The following is a 12,644-nucleotide window of genomic DNA, read 5'->3' as shown; positions in this document are numbered from 1 at the left end:
TCATGTGACCTGCTGGCAGCTTCCAGAAGTATCACTGATGGTACCTGTATCACCTCTTCACTTGAGACTTCTCTAAGTAAATGGGGTCTATCTACATTTGATCCCCAGCATCGCAAGTTACTGGCAGTGTGGACTGAGGAAGTTAAGGATGGCATCTCATTTGGTTTTCCTTCATGCATAAACAAAAGTTAAAATTCTTGTATTATGGTCAAGAGCATGACTATGTAGGCATTTTTGGACAGTGATCTTGGGGAGTTCTGAACTCCCCTCACCCCTTTTTGCTGTGCTGGGTGTGTCACTTCATTTCTCCTCCCACATACTCTGATCCCAGAAGCAGTTCAGTCTGAATCACAATGAGAGAAATGGATTGTGAGGGACAGTTTCAAGGGAGCTAAGATGCATAGGCCAATGATCATACCCAATGCTAATGTGACCCTAAGAAAGAACGATGGTCATAAGCCATGCCTCAGTTTCTCTAATCCCTAGTGAACTGGCCAAGTGATCCTTGTCTCAGGAATGGGCATTTATACAATTTAGGTTCAGATTTCTGTATACAACTCCCCCCACAAAAAAAAGAGGTCCCTTCCAGCCCTAATGTCTATGAAATCTATGAAAAACAAAACAAAACAAAAAAAACCATAGAGGAGGGAGGCTAGAACTTGCCTCAAACCCTGGGGACAGATTCTGAGGACCCTGAGACCTCAGCCACCCAGCAGCATGTTTGTGTATTCTCTGCTGTATGTAGCTGCTCTTGTTAATATTGCCTGACTGATAACACGCCAATAAACCAGAGTATAGTTTGAAGTAACTTGCTTTGGCTTCTCTTGTACTTCTCTGGATAAAAGTAAAAGCCCCCAGAGACAACCTGGGTGTAACAGTGAGTGGTTCCTCACAGTTCATAAAAGGTTTATATCTGGCATATCTTGGTCTAGCAGTTTTGATTCCTGATTTCAGAGGAGCCAAGTTCCTTCCTGTAAGAGGCAAGCAGCTGACACACATTATGATTTGGCTCTTCTTTTGCTATCTGTGAGGAAGCAGTACCTCATTCACCACTGAATTTTAACACCGAGGTTTATGTTTCTGATTGGAATCTAGAATACAACCAGAGGTCAGGGTGACCCGGCTGCCATAAATTCAGTGCTGCCCCCCTTAATCCTCCAGGCTGAAGTCTAATGACAATAAGTGGCATTTACCCTCTGTAGCAGCATACACAGGTCTCAAAAAAGGCCACGTCTATACATGATGCTTTAATGCGCATTAGCTGCACATGCACACTCTTAATGCACATTAAAAATGGTGAATTCAAACTATTAGCGCCTAAATTTGATACCCGCAAATGCAGGTATCAAATTTAGGCGCAAATAGTTAAAACGCATTAAAATGCATTAATGCTGGGTGTGTGGACTGACTCAGAACTAACTTTACTCCAAAGTCAGTCCCAAGTCAGTCCACACACAGAATTAATGCACTTAAACACCTGCATATGTCAATGTCTGTCTAAACCCATTTAATGCACATTAAGCTAATGCCCATTAAATTTAGGCATACTTAAACGCATGTGTAGGCACACCCAAAGTGGATGGAAATAGGCACCTCAGAATATTCACCAAAGCCGTTTTCTGGAGAGGATAGAAATAGTACAAAAATTAGCCATGCTTCCAGCACCTGGTACTGGGACAAAGGGCATCTCTGAAGTGCACTGCCCTTCAGATGGTCTTTGTTTCCCAGAGGAAATAGACCCATGAGAAAAGAACCATTTCTTCCCCTGTGGTAATTGGTTCTTCAGGAAGTTTTTCCTCCATGTGGATCCCATTTCAGATGCATATGGACTATGCATGTGTGAGACTACATTATTTTGATTGGTTGTGTCTATTGGGGCTTAAGCTCCATGTCTCCTCAAGCACCCACACAATAGCATAAAAGATGGCAACTACAGATAGCCCTTTTAGTTCTCTCACAGTTTAAGCCCATGTTAGGAACAAGAGGATGTTTCATAGAAGAACCATGGTTACTGCAAAGTAAGTAACCATTCAAGGATACCTTAGTGTGGGTCCCAGTGTAATGACTGACAGCAGCTTTTTTCCATGGATGACAGCAAGAGAAGTATCACCTGTGTTAAGCAGGGATTGTAGAACTGCTCTCCCAGACTTGGCATCTGCTCTGACAGCTGGTTCCAAAGTCCAGGGCTTGACAGTCAGTGGGTTGCTTCACCTTGCAAGTCTTAGATATTAGCACACTTCTGAAGCAGGCAGAGGACACTGCCTGAGTCCTGGTGAAGTGAGCCTTGATATTTGGCAGGAGAGATGCACCCACTAATTGGTAACATAGTGAGATATACAGCATTATCCACTATGGAAGTCTTTGAGAAATGGACTGGCCTGACATTTGGAGGGGCTGACCACAGCCAAAAACGAATGAGGAAACAACTTAAAAGGTTCCATCAATCTAGTAAAATAAGGCTCTGGAAATAGCCAGTGTATTCAGTTTCTCTCCTGAGGAAACATGGGGTGTGTACAAAGACAGGATTCCATCCACATCAATGGCTGACTACCTGAGGCCCCTGGAGAATGTGGATGGGGTAAGGATTTCATATCACCTTGTCTTATGAAATGCTGGAGAGAGAGAGGCTCAGCCATAAGTGTTTGGAGCTTACCCACACACTGGGTGAAGAGACTGCAACTAGGAAGACTGCCTTTAGAGCTAAGTGAAGTAAGGGATAATTTAAACAGGGCTCAAGAGGAGGCTTCCTGAATTTCAAGAAGGTGATGCCGAGGTTCCCAGGAAGGAGCAGGTTCTCTGACTAGCAGAAAACAGGCCCTAGAAGAACTTCTGTTATGTTCAGCGAGCACAGCTGTATAGAGGGGTGGCAAGCCAAAATCATTACAAAGTGGACTTCAGGGAAGCTAAATGAAAGCCTGGAAAGCATCAGATGCACCAAACATTTGAGGATCAAAACTGCAAAGGACCCAGGACATGCTATACTGAGATTTTGTTCCCTCCTGATGATAAGATGCTTTTGGGTGATGGTGTCCTCTCCTGCACTCTATCAGGATCTCTTGGACTGGTCTAAAGCAGTCCCCTGTCCATGGTACTTAAGACTGTCAACATCTAGATTGCCAGATGTCTGGTCTGGACAGAACATCTGACCCAGGTGTAGTGAGGCTAGGTCTGGATAATCTGGGAGCTGAATGAACAACTGCCACATGTCTGCAAGACCTGCACTACCTCAAATAGTAAGAACCTTACGAAAGGCTGTGGCTTTGTCCCTTGGGATTTTGGAAATCACCTGGGAGACAGGGAATGTGTGGAAAGGCATAAAGCAGGCCTTAGTTTTACTTCAGAAGGAAATCTGGAAACAACACCAGGCTCATGCCCCCTTAGGAAAAATGCACTGATGTCCTGAGCCCATTTGTTAATTGTGATGGTTGCCCAGACCCTTGTAGAAAAGAGAAGGTGATTCCAGAACATGGGTTCACATTTCAGACCGACTGGCTCTCCATGTTTCTGTCAGACCTACTCTTTAAGGAAGCCAAGTCAACCAAGGCAGCACCCCCTGGAATAGCTCAGCTTCTTCCAGACATCTTTTGCCTCTTTTGGAGCTGTGATAATAAGCAAAATATCAGAGTTTGGAAGACTTCTGTGTGAACAGACTCAATATCTGGGGTTGTGTCCTTCCTTAGTTGCTGGTGATGGGTGCTGGAGCCCTTACAACATACAAGGAAGGAGAGTCCATTTTTGATGTTAGCTCTCAGTTGTTACTTGCTCCTGGGGGCTGGGCTAATGATGCCTTCAGGGAATGGGATCTCCTCTACTTTCTGAAAAGCACAGAAGGGGGATGAACTAAATAACAGCCCCGGGAAGACAATATGGACCAAATGGTACTAGTCTGGTAATAGCCTGTATTGTCTCTGAAGATCCTAAGGGTTGCATGTTGGAAGCTCTTTTGGCAGCAGGAGGAAACTGAAAGAGGACTATGGCTTCTTCATCCCTTAGGCCCTTCCCTAGGAACATAAGGAAGCACAGGGTGTACAAGCCGCCTGTAATAGGACAGTCTGCTCCTTTAAAGAGAAACAGTCAGCCCTGTTAAGAAAGCCCAGCTGTGGAGCATTTGAGTAGGCAGGAAGTGTCCCACTGAGAGCTTTTAAAGCTCCCTGAAAAGCAAGCAAGCTGTGAAAGGAACAGTTTTCTACAAGGAAGGGCTCCCTTACAGTGTCCAGGAAAGGACAGAAAGATTTTGTTTACGTAAAGACTAAAATTTACTTTGAAGAACTGGGTGAGGAGTCCATAATGGAGTTTTCCTGAAAAAGCAAGCAGGCTAAAGGACTCATTTACACAGCCTCAATACATGCTGCTTTTTAACAAATCCTGTCCCACAGATTTGATGCATGTGCACACCTACACTTTGATGCACATGGAGATATACTTGAAGAAAAGAAAGTACAGCAGCTCAGAGGCAGTTGACACTTGGAGTGGGATAAATCCCTGAAAGGATGGTTAACCTCTTTCAGGAAGGGTAGACATAGGATAAGCTATGCTGTCTCACAAATAAGCCCCTATGTATTCTTCCGAGTATGAGAATGAAGGCGACAGTGCTTTCCTTTCTCATTGACAGTAAGGCCCACAGGAAGTAAACAGGGAGTAAAGGTAATGTATGCCCTCTTTCAACCCTTTCTGCCCTGCCAGTGTAAGTGAAAGAGTGGTCTTATGACCTTATTGTGTTTGAAGCCAAGAACACAGGAAGACACACACTGTACAGTACATGTTTTGCAGGCAAAACAATCTGTCAACTCCCACCACTGGGTATCTGCACCAGATTTCTTTCATTAAGCACTATTTCTTCATCCCCTTTCTCCTTGGAATGAGTGGGAAGATTTCTCTGTAGGGAAAGTTACTTCTACCTTGGCAAAAGCTCAGTAGAATTATTTTTTACTTAGAGGAAAAGAAACACCACCACTGCTTTCTCTCCCTCTCGGGTTTACATTATCATTGCAATCAGCACTTGAGGGCATGAATTATTTTATTTTTCTTTGTTTCCCCATAATCACACTCCTTAACAGGTTGACAGACATACCCAGGGAGTGTTATTATACTACAATGCATGCCCCGTCATGCTTAACTGCTCCGATGAACCAGAGAAATGTGTTGGAAAAGAACCATTCAAAGACCAGCTCTAGGCTCCTTCCACCAGTGCAGGACTTGTGCTTTGCAGTACATTTTACAATGATTTTACATGCCTCAAGGAATGGCCCCTTCCACAGGGAAAAGCCTCTCCCTTTCTTTGCTGTATCCTGTGGCAGCATCAGGTTGTTCAGTGGTTTTTGCTGCCTGTATCTTATTTCCTGTCGTTTTTTGAAGGTGAACAACAAGGAAAGAATGAACAGGGAGTTAAACCAGATCTATGGGTTGGAGGTCCCTGTAGGGCGCATTCAGTGCAAAAATAAAGCCCTTGGTCCTGAAAAAGACTTAAGACCAGATTTAGGTAAGCAGGAACATAGTTTAGCCTTTTCCTGAACTGGAGCCTTAAGATTACACTTCATCTTTCAGCACTTAAGTAGCCGTATTATCTTTAATAGTTAAGTATGTGATTAAGTGTTTTTCTGGATCAGGGTTAGGGTTACGAAGTTTTTATTCCCCTTCTTTCCTCACACCTACACATGGTGATGTCCTCTTAGGGCTCATTGAGGGCAATAGGACATTGACCATTAACTTCAGCAGAGCCAGGATGTCATCTTTAGTATTATTTAGTTCATTAAAGTCATTCCAAAATGCCTCGTTGTGTGCTCAAATACCATGGATTGTAACAGATGCCCATAGTACCTGATATCTGTCATGTTGCATTGTTTCGATCTCTTCACTGAACCAGGAACCACTGAGATGATTTTAGAAATGTTATAAAACTAGTTCTGATATATACTGCATGTTTTCCACAGAATGATTGTTGGGAACTTTCATGCAGCACACAATTAACCTGCAGAACTCATCACTGAGACCAAATACTTAGCAAGATTTAAAAAAAATGGACTGGATATTAGGGGTGTGTGAACCCGGCCATATTTGATTTGGAATCAGATTTGGATTCAGGGGACCGCCGATTTGATTTAGATCACTGTCCTGATTCAATTTGGCCGAATCCGAATCTGAAGATTTGATTCTGATTCAGAGAATCAGTGATTCGGCCATAGACACAGCTTTAAATGTTTTTGCTACGTACCTTGAGGTAGCGGGTGCAGTTTGTGAATGCTGCAATGCTGGGGTGGATGGAGTGTCCCACAGTAGTGCAGGGGGGTCCCCAGCGTGCTCAGCAGTGAACCTGGAAGTGGACCAGAAGCATTTCCAGTCCACTTACAGATCCTCCACTGAGCGCGCGGGGAAACCCCTTCCCCCGCTCCCTGCCCCAAGGCCTTCCTGTCTCCATGATTGGCCACAGAGGGACCCTGGGTGCCTCCTCAGACCCAGGAGACACCAGTCGCTGAGCCGGGGGGCGGGAGGGTCCTCTGCACGCTCTGCAGCGGACCTGGAAGTTTACTGGAAGTGCTTCTGGTCCACTTTCAGGTCTGCTGCCAAGTGTGCTGGGGACCTCCTCCCGGCACCCCCCGCCCATGGGACACTCCATCCGCCCCACCACCTCAGCATTCATGAACCACCTGGTACCTTGAGTTATGCAGAAAAAACATATAAAGCTACTTGCTACTGGGGATGACCTAACTGGTAACCTAGTGATCGATGGGAAGCTGGGTGATAGCGACTATGAGCTGATCACCTTCACCATCTGCTGTAAAGCTGGCAAGTCGGAAGTCCTTGACTTCAAGAAAGCTGACTTCGACAAGCTCAGGAGGCTTGTCAGTGAGGCCCTAAGGGACTATGACCCCAGGGAGAGTGGAGTTCAGGAACAGTAGTTGCTCCTCAAGGGAGTGATCCTCAGTGCACAAGCTAAGTCTGTTCCATCTCAGAGGAAAGGCAGCAAGAGGGCACAGCAGCCCCCTCGGCTCTCCAGGGATCTAGCAGACCTCCTGAGGCTAAAAGGAAAGGCCTACAAAGGATGGAGGATGGGATTCACATCCAAGGAGGATTATTCTGCACTGGTCCGGCCCTGAAGGGAGCAAACCAGGAAAAGCAAGGCTGCAACTGAACTCCAACTAGCTTCGAGCATCAAGGACAATAAAAAGTCCTTTTTCAGATATGTGGGGAGCTGGAGGAAAAGCAAGGGCAACATTGGACACCTGCTGAACTGGATGGGACAACTGACGCCCAGGAAAAAGCCAACTTATTAAATGGGTACTTTGCGCAAGTCTTTCATCAGTCCTATGGAATGCCCATGCCAGCCACGGGACAGGGAGGTCCAGGTGAAGGAAGATCCCCTGCCCTCCATCAATGCTGACCTCGTGAAGGAACACCTTGAGAGGCTAGATACCTTCAAGTCAGCTGGCCCTGACAATCTACACCCCAGGGTACTCAAGGAGCTGGTAAGCATCATAGCCCAGCCCCTGGCACAGATCTTTGAAAACTCCTGGTGCTCTGGTGTAGTGCCCGAAGACTGGAAGAAGGCCAACGTGGTGCCGATCTTCAAGAAAGGGAGGAAAGTGGATCCGGCTAACTATAGGCCCATCAGCCTGACTTCTATCTCAGGGAAGATCTTTGAAAAGTTTATTAAAGAGGCCACCCTTAATGGATTGGCTGATGCCAACATCCTGAGGAATAGCCAGCACGGGTTTCTTGCGGGTAGGTCTTGCTTGACCAATCTCATTTCCTTCTACGACCAAGTAACCTATCACCTGGACAAGGGAGAAGAGATTGATGTCATATATCTTGACTTCAAAAAAGCCTTTGATCTGGTATCCCATGATACTGAACTAAACTGGCCAATTGTGGCCTTGGGTCCACCACAATCCGCTGGTTGGGAACTGGCTCCATGGTCAGACCCAGAGGGTAGTAACTGACGGAGGTCAATCGTCATGGTGCCCTGTGACCAGTGGGGTCCCCCAAGGCTCTGTCCTTGGACTCATATTGTTCAATTAATGTTGTGGACATTGGAATCATTGGAGTCAGGAGCGGACTGGCCAAGTTCGCCAATGACACCAAACTTTGGGGCAAAGCATCCACGCCAGAAGACAGGTGGGTGATCCAGGCTGACCTGGACAGGTTCAGCAAATGGGCAAACGAGAACCTGATAGTGTTTAACACTGAAAAATGCAAGGTTCTCCACCTTGGGAAAAAAAACCTGCAGCATCCTTATAGGCTCGGCAGTGCTATGCTGGCTAGCACTATGCAAGAAAGAGACTTGGGGGTCATGATTGACCACAAGATGAACATGAGCCTGCAATGTGATAATGTAGCTAGTAAAGCGACCAAAACGCAATGTGATACTGTGGCTAGTAAAGCGACCAAAACGCTGGCTTGCATCCATAGATGCTTCTCAAGCAAATCCCAGGACGTCATTCTCCCCTTGTACTCGGCCTTGGTGAGGCTGCAGCTGGAGTACTATGTCCAGTTCTGGGCTCCTCAATTCAAAAAGGATGTGGAGAAGCTTGAGAGAGTCCAGAGAAGAGCCACGTGCATGAGCCACTGCAGAGGTCAGGAAAACAGACCTTACAATGACAGGCTGAGAGCCAGGGGGCTTTTTAGCCTGGAAAAGCACAGGCTCAGGGGGAACAGTTGTTAACCAGAGCGCCTCAAGGGATGATGAGGTCGAATGGTTATAAACTACTGAGAGACCGTTTCAGGCTGGACATAAGGAAGACTTTCTTTACTGTCTGAGCCCCCAAGGTCTGAAACAGCCTGGCATCGGAGTTGGTTCAAGCACCTACACTGAACACCTTCAAGAGCAAATTGGACACTTATCTTGCTGGGATCCTATGACCCCAGTTGACTTCCTGGCCTTTGGGCAGGGGGCTGGACTCGATGATCTTCCGAGGTCCCTTCCAGCCCTAACGTCTATGAAATCTATGAAAGCTGTGTCTGTGTCTGAATCATCGAATCTCTCCGTATTGATCTGGAAGGTTCCGATTTGATTCAGGGAGATTAAAGGTCTCCTTATTCATTTCGGATTTGGAGAGTCAGCTGCCGAATTGAATCAGCAACTGAACCTTCGCATAGCCCTACTGGATATTTAGTAGTTAGTAATGGCTATAGCACGTCATACTTCAGGGCTTAAACTAATCTTCTACTATTAATATCAGAATGAAATGTGGCATAGATTATGCCACATCTGTCTACAGTGAGGTTATCCACTCCTGAAACATCTGGCGTTGACCATTGAGACAGACAGGATCTTGCCTAGATTAACCATCTGCCTGACATATCTTATGTTCCTAACCATTATAAAAATTCTTGATACTTCCCCATTGCTCTCTTTTTTTCTGGGTATTTCTAACACATGGATTTTCACTACAGCTGAGTGTTCTTGGTGTCTGGGTACAATACAACTGGTTTTCTTGCTCAGCAGTTCACCTTTCATGTGTCCAACCTATATCCCATCTTCCTATTTTTCTTGCAGGTTACTTTTCACATGGTGTCTCTGAATAGTCCCTTTTTAGAAAATATTGACTCCTTGTTCTTGCAACCAACATTTTATGGCATTTCACACTAGTGTTTCTTAGCACTCTCCAGCCTAAATCCATTTTGGTGAATACTAATAATTCCCGTCCCATGACATCTTGCTCATTAGGTAGTTTCAGCATCAAGAATTTGCTTTGCTATAAATTAATGCAACACACTGTTTTGATCTGTCAGCCCATTCTTTACAGCTATGAATCTGAATAGTTTGTGGCCACTAGCCAAGTTTCCTTGTTCCAGTTTCATATGCAATCAGTTCTTTCCTAACTGTAAGTAAAGAACAAAGGATGACAACTTCCCTGTTTAGTTTCTTTACTTTCTGAATCACAAAGATGCTCTCTTTGTAACATATAAACCCAGATGATGATGCACTTTTAATTATTTCCCTTAACTCGGAAACCCAGGAATGCAAAGTAGGTTTGAATGCTCTTAAGAATCGATCAAGTGCTTCTTCATTACCAGTCTCTGTATACCTGAGTTGCTTTCATGTCAACAATCCCATAGTCTCTGAGCACTTCACAATCTCTAATGCATTTATTCTTACCCTATCCCTAGGAAGTAAGGAAGTGCTATTATCACATTTTTAGCAATGAGAAATTGAGGCAAAGAGAGAAAGAATGACTTATCATTTCCATGGTGCAGCACAGACTTGAATACAAGTCTGCTGAGCCCAAGTTTAGCATCTCTACTATGAAATCATCCTCCATCCCCAGTTCTAGATGTATAGCAGATCACCATTGTAATCCTTTACATGACACAGACACACATATACCCACACACACCAGAATACTCTTAGTTAAAACCCTGACCAACTGTTTGTAGGATCAAGACTTCAATCAGAGTACTTATACAGGCCTAGGTCCCCCCCACCTCCCCGCTTAATAGGCCCAGCTGTGGCAGGGGTAAACAGTTCTATTCGCTTCTACCAGCAAAGATGTCTTCAGACTGAATTGAACTCAGGTCTCGGTATAGAACATTAATCCAGAGAAGCACATCCCTGAGGAGTTCAAATTCCTAATTAAACTTGATTACTGGTATTTCTGGCAAAAATTAAAAACAAAACAAAACTATCCACCAAGGTTGCTGACAAGGGTGAGATCACTGCACCTGCAAATTTTAATTGCAAGCTCATCACTGCAAAACAGAGATATCTTTGTAACTGGTGCCAAATAGTCTGCAGAAAGCTTTCCAGTCTCAAGGCCCAAGGACTTTCCTTATCAAAGGATTCTGCAGCTAAACTGGCTTTTTATCTATAATGGCACTGGAGACTGAAGAGACCAGGAAAGGGCCTGGGAAAGAAAGGATGATGCATTTGGAAAGTAAAACCACAAGGGGGCCACCAGATTAGATAATATCAAAGTGTGCAGTACAGGATAGGTTAAGAACAATTTGAACAGATCATTTTATGCACAGAAGAAGCTTAGTGAAGTACAAGGCACCCCTGTTAGTACTGGTGACTTAACAACCTCTAATGAGGTCACAAAGTGTAATTAAGACTTCAGGTTTTAGCAACTATTTAATGCAAGAGGCCAGAAAGGAAGCAGACTACTAGGTAATGCAGACTCCCCTACACTTCGATGAGTGAAGGACAAGCCATACAGCAAACCCAGCAGAGATGAGAACAGATCTGAAAACCAGAAGCACTCACAATTGCAAGGCACAGAAAGGTCTTAACCTGGAGAGGAGGAAACACAGCACTGATGCTTGAGAAGGCAAGCACTCAAAGGATCCACTCTGTACCACCTTGCTGCAGGACTTCTGACAACTGACTCTCCCAAGCAACACCTGAAGGGGAGAAATATAATTAGTCTTTTGTGCATGAGCTGGCTGCTTCAGCTGAGTTTGGTTAATAGTTGATTTGAGCTGCTACATCAGAAAGGGTGTGGACTGCACAATATCACTGCTATAGAGTAATTCATCCCCATAGTGAGCCCATCTACTTGAGATGCTTAATGCCCTGTAGCCTAATAACACTGCAGTAGTGTGTCTCAGCATGGACAGTACTTATACGCTACTGTGCAGTAGGGCTGTGCAAAGCTTTGGTCCCCAATTCGATTCGGTGAAGATTTGGCCCAACTTGCTGGCCGAATCTCTGAATCTGAAGTGAATCAGAGAACCCTTTAATCTCTCCATATTGAATCAGAACCATCCGAATCATTTTAGAGCAATTCGGACATAGACAGCTTTAAATGATTTTTTTTTACATACCTCTAGGTAGCAGGCAGCTCGAGTGCTGCGATGCTGGGGCGCATGCAGCATCCTGCAGAAGTGTGGGGGGCTCCCCAGCACGCTCGGCAGCAGACCAGGAAGTGGACCAGAAGCACTTTTGGTCCACTTCCTGGTCTGCTGGGGAGCACCTGGGGGGCCCCCCAGCTCAGTGACTGGTGTCTCCTGGGTCTGGTGAGGCACTCAGGGTCCCTCCACAGCCAATCACCGGTCCTGGGGGGCCCCCCCAGTGCACTCCCTGGCAGACCTGGAAGTGGACCAGAAGTACCTCTGGTCCACTTCCAGGTTCACTGCTGAGCACGCTGGGGCCCCCCTGCACTCCTGTGGGATACTCCATGTGCCTCAGCCATCGCAGCGTTCATGAGCCACGGCTGGTACCTCGAGGTATACAGAAAAAACATTTAAAGCTGTGTCTATGTCCGAATCAGTATCAAATCTTCAGATTTAGATTCGGATGAATTGAATTAGGGACGGTGATCTGAATCAAATCACTGTCCCCTATTTGAGCTGAACCCAAATTGAATAGGGCCTGTTTTGTACACCCCTACTGAACAGGCAGCTGACACAGCTGCCTCCAGCTGGTAAGTCTGTTGGGGTTGGAGGAGGGAAGGGGTGGTGGGGGAGAGAGGGATTGGGGCTGGAACAAGCTGTGCAGCTGGGGTGGGGCACTGCATTACTGGGGGGGGGGGGAGAGTGTGGGATGCGGGTACGGCAGCGCTAGGAGTGGGGGCTCTGCCTTGCTGCCACTTGCCCAGATGGGGCGGGGGTGGGACGCAGGCGTAGCTCGCTCCAAGTGGAAGGGAACAAGTGGCAGCAGGGCATAGCCCCTGCTCCCAGCACTGCCACACCTGCATTCTGCATCCTCT

At 45.9% G+C, this 12,644-nt stretch overlaps 1 protein-coding gene across 1 annotated transcript in view; it reads right to left on the bottom strand.

Moving 5' to 3' along the window:
• Positions 1–11,674, bottom strand: part of PRMT2IP (PRMT2 interacting protein) — a 190,855-nt gene extending 179,181 nt beyond the window's left edge. The window contains exon 1 of the mRNA XM_090028546.1: positions 11,228–11,674. The gene's annotated coding sequence lies outside the window, so the exon portion shown is untranslated. The remainder of the gene's footprint in view (positions 1–11,227) is intronic.
• Between the last annotated feature and the right edge of the window lie 970 nt (positions 11,675–12,644).

This window comes from Crocodylus siamensis, chromosome 15 (assembly GCF_052110815.1).
Source record: "Crocodylus siamensis isolate JL-2025a chromosome 15, ASM5211081v1, whole genome shotgun sequence".
Taxonomy (NCBI): Eukaryota; Metazoa; Chordata; order Crocodylia; family Crocodylidae; genus Crocodylus; species Crocodylus siamensis.
The sequence above is the reverse complement of the archived record's forward strand: the minus strand, read 5'-3'. Positions and strand labels throughout refer to the sequence as shown.